This window comes from Hippocampus bargibanti, linkage group LG06 (genome assembly GCF_051943395.1).
Source record: "Hippocampus bargibanti isolate YZ-2025 linkage group LG06, ASM5194339v1, whole genome shotgun sequence".
NCBI lineage: Eukaryota > Metazoa > Chordata > Actinopteri > Syngnathiformes > Syngnathidae > Hippocampus > Hippocampus bargibanti.
In genome coordinates this window covers 7,385,265-7,397,946 of record NC_142739.1, presented here as the reverse complement: position 1 = coordinate 7,397,946, position 12,682 = coordinate 7,385,265, and the positions used below count along the sequence as shown (strand labels likewise).

The following is a 12,682-nucleotide window of genomic DNA, read 5'->3' as shown; positions in this document are numbered from 1 at the left end:
CCGAGATATCTGATGTTGTTCCCGGGATCTGTTGCAACTACTCGTCTAGTTTAGGGGTCACTGCCCCAAGTGCTCCGACCACCACAGGCATAACTGTCACCTTTACCTTCGAGGCTCTCTCCAGCTCCTTTCTGAGCCCTTGGTATTTCTCGATTTTCTCATGTTCCTTCTTTCCGATGTTTGCATCACTCGGGACCGCGACATCCACGACAATGGCTTTCCTTTGCCCTTTATCTATGACCACGATATTTGGTTGGTTGGCCATTACCATCTTGTCAGTCTGTATCTGGAAGTCCCACAGGATCTTTGCTCGGTCATTCTCTACTACCTTGGGAGGTGTTTCCCATTTTAACCTTGGGGTATCCAGTCCATACTCTGCACAGATGTTTCGGTAGACTATGACAGCCATCTGGTTATGGCGCTCCATGTAGGCTTTCCCTGCCAGCATCTTACACCCTGCAGTTATGTGTTGGACTGTCTCAGGTGCCTCTTTGCACAACCTACACCTTGGGTCTTGCCTGGTGTGGTATACCCCTGCCTCTATTGCTCTGGTGTTCAGGGCCTGCTCTTGAGCAGCCAGGATGAGTGCATCTGTGCTGTCCTTTAGGCCAGCACTCTCTAGTCACTGATAGGATTTCTTGAGATCAGCCACTTCAGTTATGGTTCGGTGGTACATCCCGTGTAGGGGCTTTTCCTCCCATGATTGTCCCTCTTCCAGCACCTCATCCTCTGTTCCCCATTGTCTGAGACATTCTCTGAGTACATCATCCGTTGGAGCCTTCTCTTTGATGTATTCATTGAGCTTGGATGTTTCACCCTGGACAGTGGCTCTCACACTCACTAGTCCCCGGCCTCCTTCCTTACGGCTTGTGTATAGTCTCAGGGTGATGGACTTGGGATGGAAACCTCCGTGCATGGTGAGTAGTTTTCGGGTCTTAACATCCGTGGTCTGAATCTCTTCCTTTGGCCACCCTATTATTCCTGCAGGGTATCTAATCACTGGCAGGGCATAGCTGCTTATTGCCCAGGTCTTGTTCTTGCGTCTGGCTTCTCAGGACTGCCTCACCCACTGGAGGTATTTGGTTGTAGCCGCTTTCCTTGTTGCGAGTTCGAGGTTGCCATTGGCCTGTGGTATACCGAGGTACTTGTAGCTGTTTTCAATGTCTGTTATTGTTCCTTCAGGGAGTGAGACCCCTTCAGTGTGGACTACATTGCCCCTCTTAGTGACCATCCGACTACATTTCTCCAGCCCGAATGACATTCCGATATCACTGCTGTAGATCCTGGTTGTGTGGATCAGGGAGTCTATGTCCCTTTCGCTCTTAGCATACAGCTTTATGTCATCCATGTAGAGGAGGTGACTGATCGTAGCTCCATTTCTGAGGCGGTATCCAGAGCCTGTCTTGGCGATTATCTGGCTGAGGGGGTTCAGTCCAATGCAGAACAGCAGTGGTGAGAGTGCATCACCTTGGTATATGCCACATTTGATGGACACTTGCGTTAGTGGCTTGCCATTGGCTTCAAGTGTGGTTTTCCACATCCTCATCGAGTTTGCAACGAAGGCTCTCAGGATCCTGTTGACCTTATACAACTCCAAGCATTCAGTGATCCATGTGTATGACATCGAGTCATATGCTTTCTTGTAATGAATCCAGGCTGAGCACAGGTTGGTATGTCGGGACCTGCAGTCATGTGCGACTGTTATGTCAACCAGCAGCTAATGTTTGGCACCTCTAGTATCTCTACCAATGCCTTTCTGTGCTTATATATATATATATATATATATATATATATATATATATATATATATATATATATATATATATATATATATATATATATATATACAGTAAAGTCTCGTTATATCGATATTCAAGGGAGACCGAAAAAATATCGATATAACCGGGACTATCGATATATCCGACCCTGTTTGCATGTAATTTTCTCCGTGCGTGCATAGAAATAGTATCGATATAACCGGGACTATCGATATATCCGATATCGATATAACGAGACTTTACTGTATATATATAAGAACTCAAAAAAGCATCTTTAGTCATTTAACCTCATTTTCAGTCCCATACACATGTTCCATCTGCCCATTTCCTGATTCTCCTATCCTCACAAGGTTCATGGAATATGCCCACAGACGGCGGTTGAACATGCAAAATCTGGAGCCAGAATCAAACACTGAGCTGCCAACTTCTTTCATCTGTTCTAAAGCATATTGCAAACATGCACGGAACCAAAAACTTATATTGAATTAATGTGATGACAGCGATGAGATGAAGTGACTGTCCTTCAATTTAGTTCAGAATCAGAAAACCTTTATTCGTCCCACAATGTTCAAGTTCCAGTTTAATTTTATATGTCCTTCAACATAAAAAAATAGATATGACACAAGTCAACAGAACACTACGAGTATTCAATTTTCCTTGCTGAACAGAGAAACAATTTATGCTTCATTGTGCCGGTCCCAAGTATAAACACAGAGGGTTGTGTCAGGAAGGTCATTCAACGTAAAAGCTTGGCCAAAACAAACAAGCGAAGCAAACCCCTGAAACTTCTGGAGGACAGTGATTCGCTGTGACGACCCCTGAAAGGAAGAAGTGTACATATAAATCCAGCTCTATTTTTAGGCCAATAATTTTATCTGTGAATTTACTTCCAAAATGAGTTCAACTTTAACTAAACAGAGGAATCTCATGATATCTCCAGAATTCTTCAGCTAATTTATTTATCATGGTATTTTATTTATTATTGTATCTATGCTTGCCTGTGACTGTAAAGTGTCCTTCAGAGCTTTGAAAGGCGTTTGAAATAAAATGTATTATAATTATTATTATTATTGTCTTTGCTCTCAGGACCTGTCAACACTCATTCAAATAGCCTCCAAAGTCCACCGCACAGCAATTAAAGGGAAAAATTGAGTCAAATCCATTTGGGAAGAGTGACTGTTAGAAAATTGTTCCTAACTTCTTATTCTCCCTAATCATCATAGAGAGGAAGAAAAATGGGATGACGGGTGAAGGGGGAGCAGCGTGTCGTGCTAGCCCAGCTCAAAGTCGGAGAGGGTGATCTTGACTGGCAGGCCCGATGTCACAGGAAAAAAATGGGGACGGACAGCAAAGCCGAAGACAAGCACTTGCAGAAGTAATGCATGTCACATCGATGAGGCCATGCCATGGGAGGATGGAATCAAGGTCGGTCTCGTGTCCTGTCACCTTCTTTGAGTTACTCTTGAAGTGAAAGTCGTTTTCTTCTCTTTATCTTTTCCCAGCCTCCACGACTATTCACACTTGATGCATTTAATCTGTCAAATTCCTTTTGGCCTCCAAACATTTCAAAATTCACTGTCATTTGGGTCACCAGAAAACGTTTTGCAAGAAAGGAACAAACTTTGAAATAAAGCATAGTGCAAAATGAGACTGCCATTGGTATTTAAGTAAAGTTCCGCTACACCAGGGGTCCCCAAACCTTTTCCTGTGAGGGCCACATAACTTTTCCCTTCTCTGATGGGGGGCCGGTGTCAGTTTGTAACAGAAAAAGTGTGACGATCGTAGGGGAGCGTGAAAAATGTATTGTTTTCCAGAAAGCCACACATAACCAAATACCCCTTTCCAGAAAAAAACTATTAATGAAATAAATACTAACTAAATAACCCTCTCTGAGTTCTTCACAGAAAGAAAACAGGGAATAAATAATACTATTTATGAAATAAATAATAACTAAATAACTCTCTCTGGGTTATTCATAGAAAAAAACGGGAAATAGATGACACTATATGAAATAAATAATAACTAAACAACTCTCTCTGGGTTCTTTATAGAAAAAAAAGCCATGGAACATTAACTTTCTGTTGTGCCATGCACAATCTTAACAGATAAAAGTTCAGCTCAGTTGTCAGAGCAGAATCTCTCTGACACATATGAGCAGTCTCTTAAAGTTCTTGTGTTCTTGTAGACACCGCTGTTTGCAGCTCTCTCTCATCAACTTCCCTGTGAAAACCACAAAGGAAGCAGGTTGAGAAAGTGAACTAAGTGATACAGCACCTACACAGCACAATACATTTCACTACCAGTATGACTGGAAAGATGGATTTTATCCCAGTAGATTTTATTATGATTAGATTTGTTCATGCTCAGAATGACTCATTCAAGTCAGAAAAGTGATCTTACCTATGGATGTTCATCAGTGTGAACTGTGGGCCTGCATCTGGTTGGTGAGAAGTTGAATATCAGGTTCCATTGTAGTTACAGCCAGTCTCAAGCACCGATGCAAATGTTCATCTGTCAATCTTGATCTCATCGGAGTTTTCAGCAGTTTCATGACAGAAAAGGTTTTCTCGCAGATATATGTGACGGGCGCCACAACAGTGACTGTCTTCATCTCCACGATGCTGCCGTATTAATGAAGACGAGACGCGTGGATGTGTCTTTTTATTTCTTTTATTTCTGCAACACAGTATGGCAGAAGGGATGGGTGAAGTCGCATGGGTTTCGTCTTGTGATTAACTGCGATAGAAAAGCGCATATGCTCCTAAGTTCCACTCGACAAAACGTGAAGTAAATAATGACACAAAAAGTAATCTGGACTCGAAATGAATAAGGGAACTAATTAGATAACACTAGACAGTAAAAAAGGGGAAACAAAATAAGATATTGTCATGAAAATGCGCGTTAATCAAGACCAACAGAAAATTGCGACTCACCCTGAATCTCCTCGAGATTGTTCTCAAATGCAAAACATTGTAGATAACAAAACAGAATTAACAACGTGTGATCGTATAGTGGTTATTTACAGAAAAAGAGAATACAACACAAGTTCAGTTATTTACAAGATGTCCCTGAACGCATCATGGGCGGAGACTCGGCAGAACACGCGGTGCGCTTGTAATGGCTGGCGCACAGTTCAACCAGCCACGGACACTCACGGGCAAATGAAACACGACACAAGAAACTAAATATTGTTCAATAAAAACGAAATGAAACAATTATTACCTGCAACACAGTATGGCAGAAGGGATGGGTGAAGTCGCATGGGTTTCGTCTTGTGATTAACTGCGATAGAAAAGCGCATATGCTCCAAAGTTCCACTCGACAAAACGTGAAGTAAATAATGACACAAAAAGTAATCTGGACTCGAAATGAATAAGGGAACTAATTAGATAACACTAGACAGTACAAAAGGGGAAACAAAATAAGATATTGTCATGAAAATGCGCGTTAATCAAGACCAACAGAAAATTGCGACTCACCCTGAATCTCCTCGAGATTGTTCTGGAAACTATGGGCGGGACATAGTGCCACACTGTGCGCCGTTGCGTCACTTCCTTCATAATTTAATAATCTAAGCGCACAACTCCGTTACATATATGTGCTGCCAAAAATTGTGGACATTTTCATTGCGTGTTTTTTGATGTTTGGATATGTGTTATTTGGTAGGGCGGCTTAGAAGTCAATGAGACTGTTGGGCTTGAGTGCGTCTTTCAGAACATCACAGTTCTGTAACTGAGGTCCAACTTCTCCATGGTTTGGTACACTTGGTCAAAAATATCCTCTGCCGTCGCAGTCCCTTTGAGACTTTGGAGGGCTGCCAGCTGCTCGCATATCTCAAAGTTTGCGCTAACTCCACGAATAAAAATGAGTGTTGCACGTCTATGCTCTCGTCCAGTGCTAATGAAAACAAGTCAAATGCTTTCGTCTTCCGCTGCAGCTGGGCATATACATTACTCCCAATTTCTTCACAGCGTCTGGTGATTGTAGTCGCCGACAGACTTACGGCATTAAATGTTTTTTTTTCTTCTCGGGACACACCTCCTCCGCGACAGCATCCATACATTTCTTAACAAACTCTCCGTTGTCTGCTCGTATTTGGCCTTGCAAGCTATCGTACTTGTCTTTGTGACGGGATTCAGTGTCGGTGAAGAATGTATTCTTAGAATACCGCCACCGTCTCTTGACAAATGAGACAAACAGCCTTTTCTTTGCATTGAAATAAATTTTTCTCTTACCTAACCTTTTCGCCATTATTCCGTTCTCTCTTTGACAGGAAGGTTTACAAGAGAAAACGGGTTCGGGACCAAACTGAGCGTCAAACTGAGCGCACCTGAATGTACCACCGGACTCCCCTGCACTTCCTCATACGTCACTTTCTTGTGTCGCGTCGCATTGTGACCGACTCCTTTAGCGTTCTATTGTGAGCAGGCGTGTTTGTACTGTTAAATCTCGATCATAAACAACATACATTGATTTCATTGATTAAATTAGGAACAGATAAGGATCGAAAACCGATGTGTGACTTGTAGAAGGATTTTTTTTTCTGGAGGCCAAATAAGAAAAAAATCTGATAGCATCTCTGGGATTTCTCTTATGAAAAGGTTTCTTCAGCTGTCATCTGTACTTTTTTTGAAGGTGTCGGACGTTTCGCTTTTTATCCAAGATGCTTCTTCAGCGAACTAAAGTCTTACTGGTAGTATCGGCCCTATATATATCCCTAATGTCCAGACATAGCGGCACCGGACACTGCTATGATAGGTCCCTACTCTCAGGTTGGGGGGAGCAGAGGACCACTCTCTGCAGCCCCACCGATTGTTCCTACATTCCTGACTAACGACTGGCCTTATTGCCCCACTCCCTCCGGTATTCCCTCATCAGCATCACGAATGTTGCCTAACCTATGTTGCCTAAGCAGGCTATTGTATGAACGATCCAAATTGAACCTCACCCCACCAAACCGGTTTAATGAAGAATTTAGTTGTTTTATAAAAATCGCTTCTAATTTTTGCCTTAAAGTGTTTATCGGTTTGAAATAAGTAGGAATTTTGTGTTGCCAAAGGACTCTTTAGTTTTTCAGAAACTCCTGCTATGTAAGGTACTGCTAGTTCTCTCCTTTTTGTATCTTCAGAATGTTTGGTTTCATTCCCTATTCTTTCTTTCGGACATTTGTTAAACGACCACTGAGAGTACCCACAGTTAGTGAGTGCTCTCCTTTTCTCTGCCTTCGACGCTTGTTGCTATTAGTTTAGCCCTATGCTGGAGGGTTCTGATAACTCCTAGTTTGTGTTGTAAAGGGTGGTTAGAATCGAAAAGTAAGTATTGGTCAGTGTGCGTAGCCTTCCTAAAGACTTCAGTTTTTAGAGCTCTGTCCTCTTTCATAATTACTTTTGTTGGAATCTAATTCCTGTTTCTCTTCTGGTTTGGAGTTCAACAGAGTTTTATGATGAAATACCAGCAGGGACGATAGATGGTAAAAAGAAAAGACTACTTAAACTCGTAAAACAATAGAAGAACATCTCTCGTCGGAGCGGGAAGCCAAGAGCGCAAAGCCCGCCCCTTCAACCTAGTTTAACTCACACAGCAGCGATCAGTCATCCAATCAGCTACGGGACAGGGGGTTGGGAGAACATTAGACTGAGGAACATCTCTAGTTACACCCTACATATGCAACAAGTTAACTAATAAGCTACATACATCCATATAGACTAAACTAAACATGAAATAACATAGGATGTACTAAACTAAACATGAAATAACATAGGATATTTACGAATGTGTATAAAAACACTTCAATCCAAAAAGGCTAGTTGGTTCTCATTAATGTCCTCACGAGTAAATTTAATGTTGATGTCTACCGAGTTGAGGTGATCTGTGAAGGATTGAATTTATTGTTTTTTATTTATGATGAAAGTATCGTCCACATATCTAAACCAGTGTCTAGGTTTTGTCCCCGAGAAGAATGTGAGGGCCTGTTTCTCCATTTCTTCCATGTACAGATTAGCCAGTATGGGTGAAAATGGTGAGCCCATAGCACAGCCATGAATTTGTTTGTAAAATTTCTTCCTAAATTGAAAATACATAGTATTAAGGCAGATTTCCAATAATTGGTGGATGTGGTCTGGTTTAAGTTTGGTTCTTTCATGCAGAGAAACGTCCGCCAGCAGTCTCGTCCTCGCCACTGAGACTGCTGCTGGGGTTGGGACAAATCAAAGTCAAAGTCAGCCTTATTGTCAAACGTGCTAATATGCATGACATACAGCACAAATGAAATTAATGTCCTCTCGGACCAAGCGTGCAAGACATGCAAGGCACTTATAACGTGGCTAAACGACATACAATTCACAACAGACAATACTTATAATTTCTGTATGTAAAGTGAGGTAGTGTCGTCTGGAAAGTGAGGCAGTGACGTATGTAAAGTGAGGTAGTGACATATGTAAAGTGAGGAAGTGACGTACATAAAGTGACGTAATGTCGTAATTGCAAAAACAAACAACAAGAAAGGGTTGAAGTGAGGTCTTGCAGGAAAAAAATGAGAAAGAACAAAAAAATAGAGTTCAGGATGATCGTACAGCATGTAGCGTGTACTCAGAGTTCGGTGAGTGTGGCAGTGGGAAGGGGCAGGCTGGGCAGGGCTAGGAGGGAGTTGAGTCTCCGGACTGCCTGGTGGCAGAAACTGTCCTTGAGCCTGCTGGTCTTGGCTCGGAGACTCTGCAGTCTCCTACCCGATGGCAGCAGGCTGAAGAGGCTGTGGGAGGGGTGTGTGGGATCGCCAGCGATCCTGATAGCTCTGCGGGTGAGGCGGGTGTTGTAGATGTCCTGAAGGGGGGGGAGAGAGACACAGATGATCTTCTCAGCTGTCCTCACGATGCGCTGCAGAGTCTTACGGCAGGACACGGTGCAGGCGCCGTACCACACGGTGATACAGCTGGTCAGGATGCTCTCGATGGTACCGCGGTAGAAGGAGGTCATGATGGGGGTCGGGGCTCCAACTCTTTTAAGCTTGCGGAGGAAGTACATGCGCTGGTGGGATCTCTTGGTGATTGATGCCGTGTTGTGGCTCCAGGACAGGTCTTCGGATATGTGCACTCCCAGGAACTTGGTGCTGCTCACTCTCTCCACTGCAGCACTGTCTATGGTTAGTGGAGCATGCTGGGGGCGCACTCTCCTGAAGTCCACAACAATCTCCTTCGTCTTGTTGATGAGGCCCACCACAGTCGTGTCATCCGCAAACTTTATGAAGAGGTTGGAGCTGGGTGATGATGGTGAGCAGTCGTGCGTGAGCAGAGTGAAGAGGAGGGGGCTCAGCACACACCCCTGGGGGGCCCCTGTGTTCAGCGTGATGGTGCTGGAAGTGTTGTCGCCAACTCTGACTGCCTGTGGTCTCCCCGTCAGGAAGTCCAGCAGCCAGTTGCACAGGGAGGTGCTGATCCCCAGTTTGCTCAGTTTATCGGTGAGCTGTTGGGGGATGATTGTGTTGAATGCTGAGCTGAAGTCGATGAACAGCATTCTGACGTAGGAGTCTCTGGTCTCCAGGTGGGTGAGCGCTGTGATAGTGTTTATGCACATTAGTAAACATATTATGTTATTTCATGTTTAGCTTAGTATACATTATGATTAGTGCATGTTTAATTTCAGTCTAATAGCATTATCAATCTTATTAGTTCAATAGTCGTTGCAAAGAAGCAACAGCTCCAACTACAATCTAAGACCCTCCCAACACAGAGTTGTTCGTAACCGATTGGACGGGAAAGATCGACTTGTCCGCAACTGATTGGACAACAGATCGCCACTGTGTATGTTTAAAAACTTGTCAGAGCGGGAGCTCGTTCTCTTTGTTTCCTATCTTTGTCCGTGTGCTCATGTCTTTGCTCCCACCGAGACGAGAAGTGCCTTTTTCTGTCTCATTAGAATAAAGTAGTTTTTTGTTCACCATCTATCGTCGTTGCTGATATTTTTATCACTGAACTTCTGACAAAACCTAACCAGGAAAGACGAACAAGAATTTAATCCGAACACGCTGTGTGGAGAGCAGTGGAGATGGCATCATCGGTCGAGCGGTTGGGCCGATATGCAAACTGGAAGGGGTCATGGCTGGGGGGGAGGGCAGCCTTGATGTGGTTCATAACTAGCCGCTCGAAGCACTTCATGAGGATGGGAGTGAGTGCGACCGGGCGGTAGTCATTGTGGCAGGCGGGGGACGACTTCTTAGGGACCGGGATAATGGTGGTGGCTTTGAGTCAAGTGGGCACAACAGCCTGGCTCAGAGATGTGTTGAAGATGTCCGTGAAGACATCTGTGAGCTCCACAGCGCAGTCTCTCAGAACACGGCCAGGAATGCCGTCGGGACCCGGGGTTTTTCGTGGGTTGGTCCCTCTGAGGGATCGCCTCACGCTGTCCTGGTGTCCAGGTGCTGACTGTCAGCACCTGTTCGCCGGGAGGTGGTGGGGTCTTCTGTGCTGGAGTGCTGTTGTCTGCCTCGAAGCGGGCAAAGAAGTCGTTCAGCTGATTCAGCAGAGTGGTGGAGTTCTCACAGGTCTGTGGAGAGGGCTTGTAGTCTGTGATGGTCTGTATCCCACGCCACAGGTTCCTAGTGTCTCTGCTGTCTCTGAAGTGGTTGGCGATCCTCCTGGAGTGCTGTCTCTTGGCCATCCTGATGCCACGTGACAGGTTGGCCCTGGCTGTTCTCAGACCCAGCTCATCGCCAGCTTTGTAGGCAGCGTTCCGAGCCTGAAGGAGCCTGTGGACTTCACCCGTCAGCCATGGCTTCTGGTTGGCCAGGATGGTGACAGATCTGGTGACAGTCACGTCACCCATGCACTTCCTCATGTAGGAAGTAACAGAGTCTGGGTATTCTTGGAGGTCGGTGTTGTTGTTGTAGGTGGCCGCTTGTCTGAGCATGTTCCAGTCAGTGTTGGAGAAGCAGTCTTTGAGTGCCTCTGACGACCCATCAGGCCACACCCTTATCTGCTTCTTGACTGGTTTGACGACTTTGACAAGTGGCCTGTATGCGGGCATTAACATAATAGTGGAGTTGTCCGAAGCTCCTAGGTGGGGGAGGGGGTAGGCTTTGTAGGCTCCTTTGTGTGTGGTGAAGACATTGTCCAGAATGTTGTTACCTCTAGTCGGAAAGTTAATGTGTCCATGGAGTTGTGGAAAAACGCTTTTCGGGTTGGCATGGTTGAAATCGCCAGCCAAGATAAGGAAAGCATCTGGGTGGGCTGTCTGTTGCTCGCTGATGTGCTGGTAGAGTTCATTCAATGCCGCGCTCCTGTTGTTAATTGAGCTCGGGGGGATGTAAACTGCTACCAGCAGTATGGCACTAAATTCCCTCGGCAGGTAGAATGGCCGACATTTTATGACCATAAGCTCCATCAGTGGTGAACAGTGTTTGCATACCACAACAGCGTTGCGGCACCAGGCATCACTGATGTAGACACAGAGTCCCCCGCCGCGAGTCTTCCCCCCCTCGATGAGTGCTCTGTCTGCCCGGAAGCTAGTTAGCTGGGCTAGCTGGATGGCACTGTCCGGTATGCTGTCGGTCAGCCATGTTTCCACAAACACAAGGGCACAACACTCACCCATGGTCTTGGAAGTTAAGCGGAGAAGTCTGATGTAGTCCATTTTATTGTCCAGCGAGCCCACGTTAGCCAGCGTAATGGTAGGGATGGATGGCCGGTGAGGGCTAGCCGCGAGCCTAATGCGGATACCTCCACGCTTTCCCCTCTTCTGTTTCCTCATGCAGCGCTTGTGGCGCCTCCACTCTGGGTTGGGTGCAGCAGTGGGGGTCGGTGGAAGAGTGGGGGTTAGTGGACGAGCCGACTCTCTGAGCAATCCATGCTTGCGTAGCACTTCTGCTTCAGCTGGTTTTGGTTTTAAAAATGAACTGCCGATGTCGAGCAGAACCTCACAGGAGTAGGTACGCCTCGGGTGTAGCGAGGCAGACGGAGACGGACATTTACACGAGTGAGACAAACATAATAAACACGAAAAAAAACAATTTGCCGGGAGAGAGAGGAGCCGCTGCGTGTGCACGCGCCGCCATCATGGAAACAGAGAAGTCACATCATAGACAAAGAGTCCTTTGGCAACACAAAATTCCTACTTATTTCAAACCGATAAACACTTAAAGGGAAAAATTAGTACATCCAAAAGACAGGCTGACAAATGAAAAACAAAGTAATGTAGTTTATTCAATACATTGTAAGAATGATAATTGTGAAGAGCTTTATCAACATTGCCGGGATAATACTTGTTGGCCTCAGTCGGCAGCACCTAAAAGCTAGCAACCACTCATTTGATGACAATGAGGTTAAAATCTTAGCGAAAGAACATAGATGGTTTGAAAGGGGAGTAAAAGAAGCGATTTTCATAAAAATCCTTCATTAAACCGGTTTGGTGGGGTGAGGTTCAATTTGGATCCTTCATACAATAGCCTGCTTAGGTAACATGGGTTAGGCAACATTCGTAATGCTGATGAGGTTATACCGGAGGCAGTGGGGCAATCAGGCCAGTCGTTAGTCAGATTTATAGGAACAATCGGTGGGGCCGCAGGGAGTGGTCCTCTGCTCCCCCCCAACCTGAGAGTAGGGACCTATCATAGCAGTGTCCGGCGCCGCTATGTCTGGACATTAACGATATATATATAGGGCCGATACTACCAGTAAGACTTTAGTTCGCTGAAGAAGCATCTTGGATAAGAAGTGAAACGTCCGACACCTTCAAAAAAAGTACAGATGACCGCTGAAGAAACCTTTTCATCGATGGACCACTCCTGTACGACTGAGAGCTTACACAGACATCTCTGGGATTGTTCAGGAGGCCGGGCCAAATGTGCTGACGGGCCGGATACGGCCCGCGGGCCGTAGTTTGGTGACCTGCGCTACACTGTTATGTTACAGAAT

General features: G+C 45.2%; 1 long non-coding RNA gene across 1 annotated transcript; it reads right to left on the bottom strand.

The window, feature by feature from the left end:
• Nucleotides 1-3,747: 3,747 nt before the first annotated feature.
• LOC148896285 (uncharacterized) lies at nucleotides 3,748-4,355 on the bottom strand. Its single transcript, XR_016115286.1, has 2 exons — nucleotides 4,179-4,355; nucleotides 3,748-3,998 (listed from the first exon to the last, which is right to left on the bottom strand). It is a non-coding gene; the product is annotated as an uncharacterized LOC148896285 (long non-coding RNA).
• Nucleotides 4,356-12,682: the final 8,327 nt, after the last annotated feature.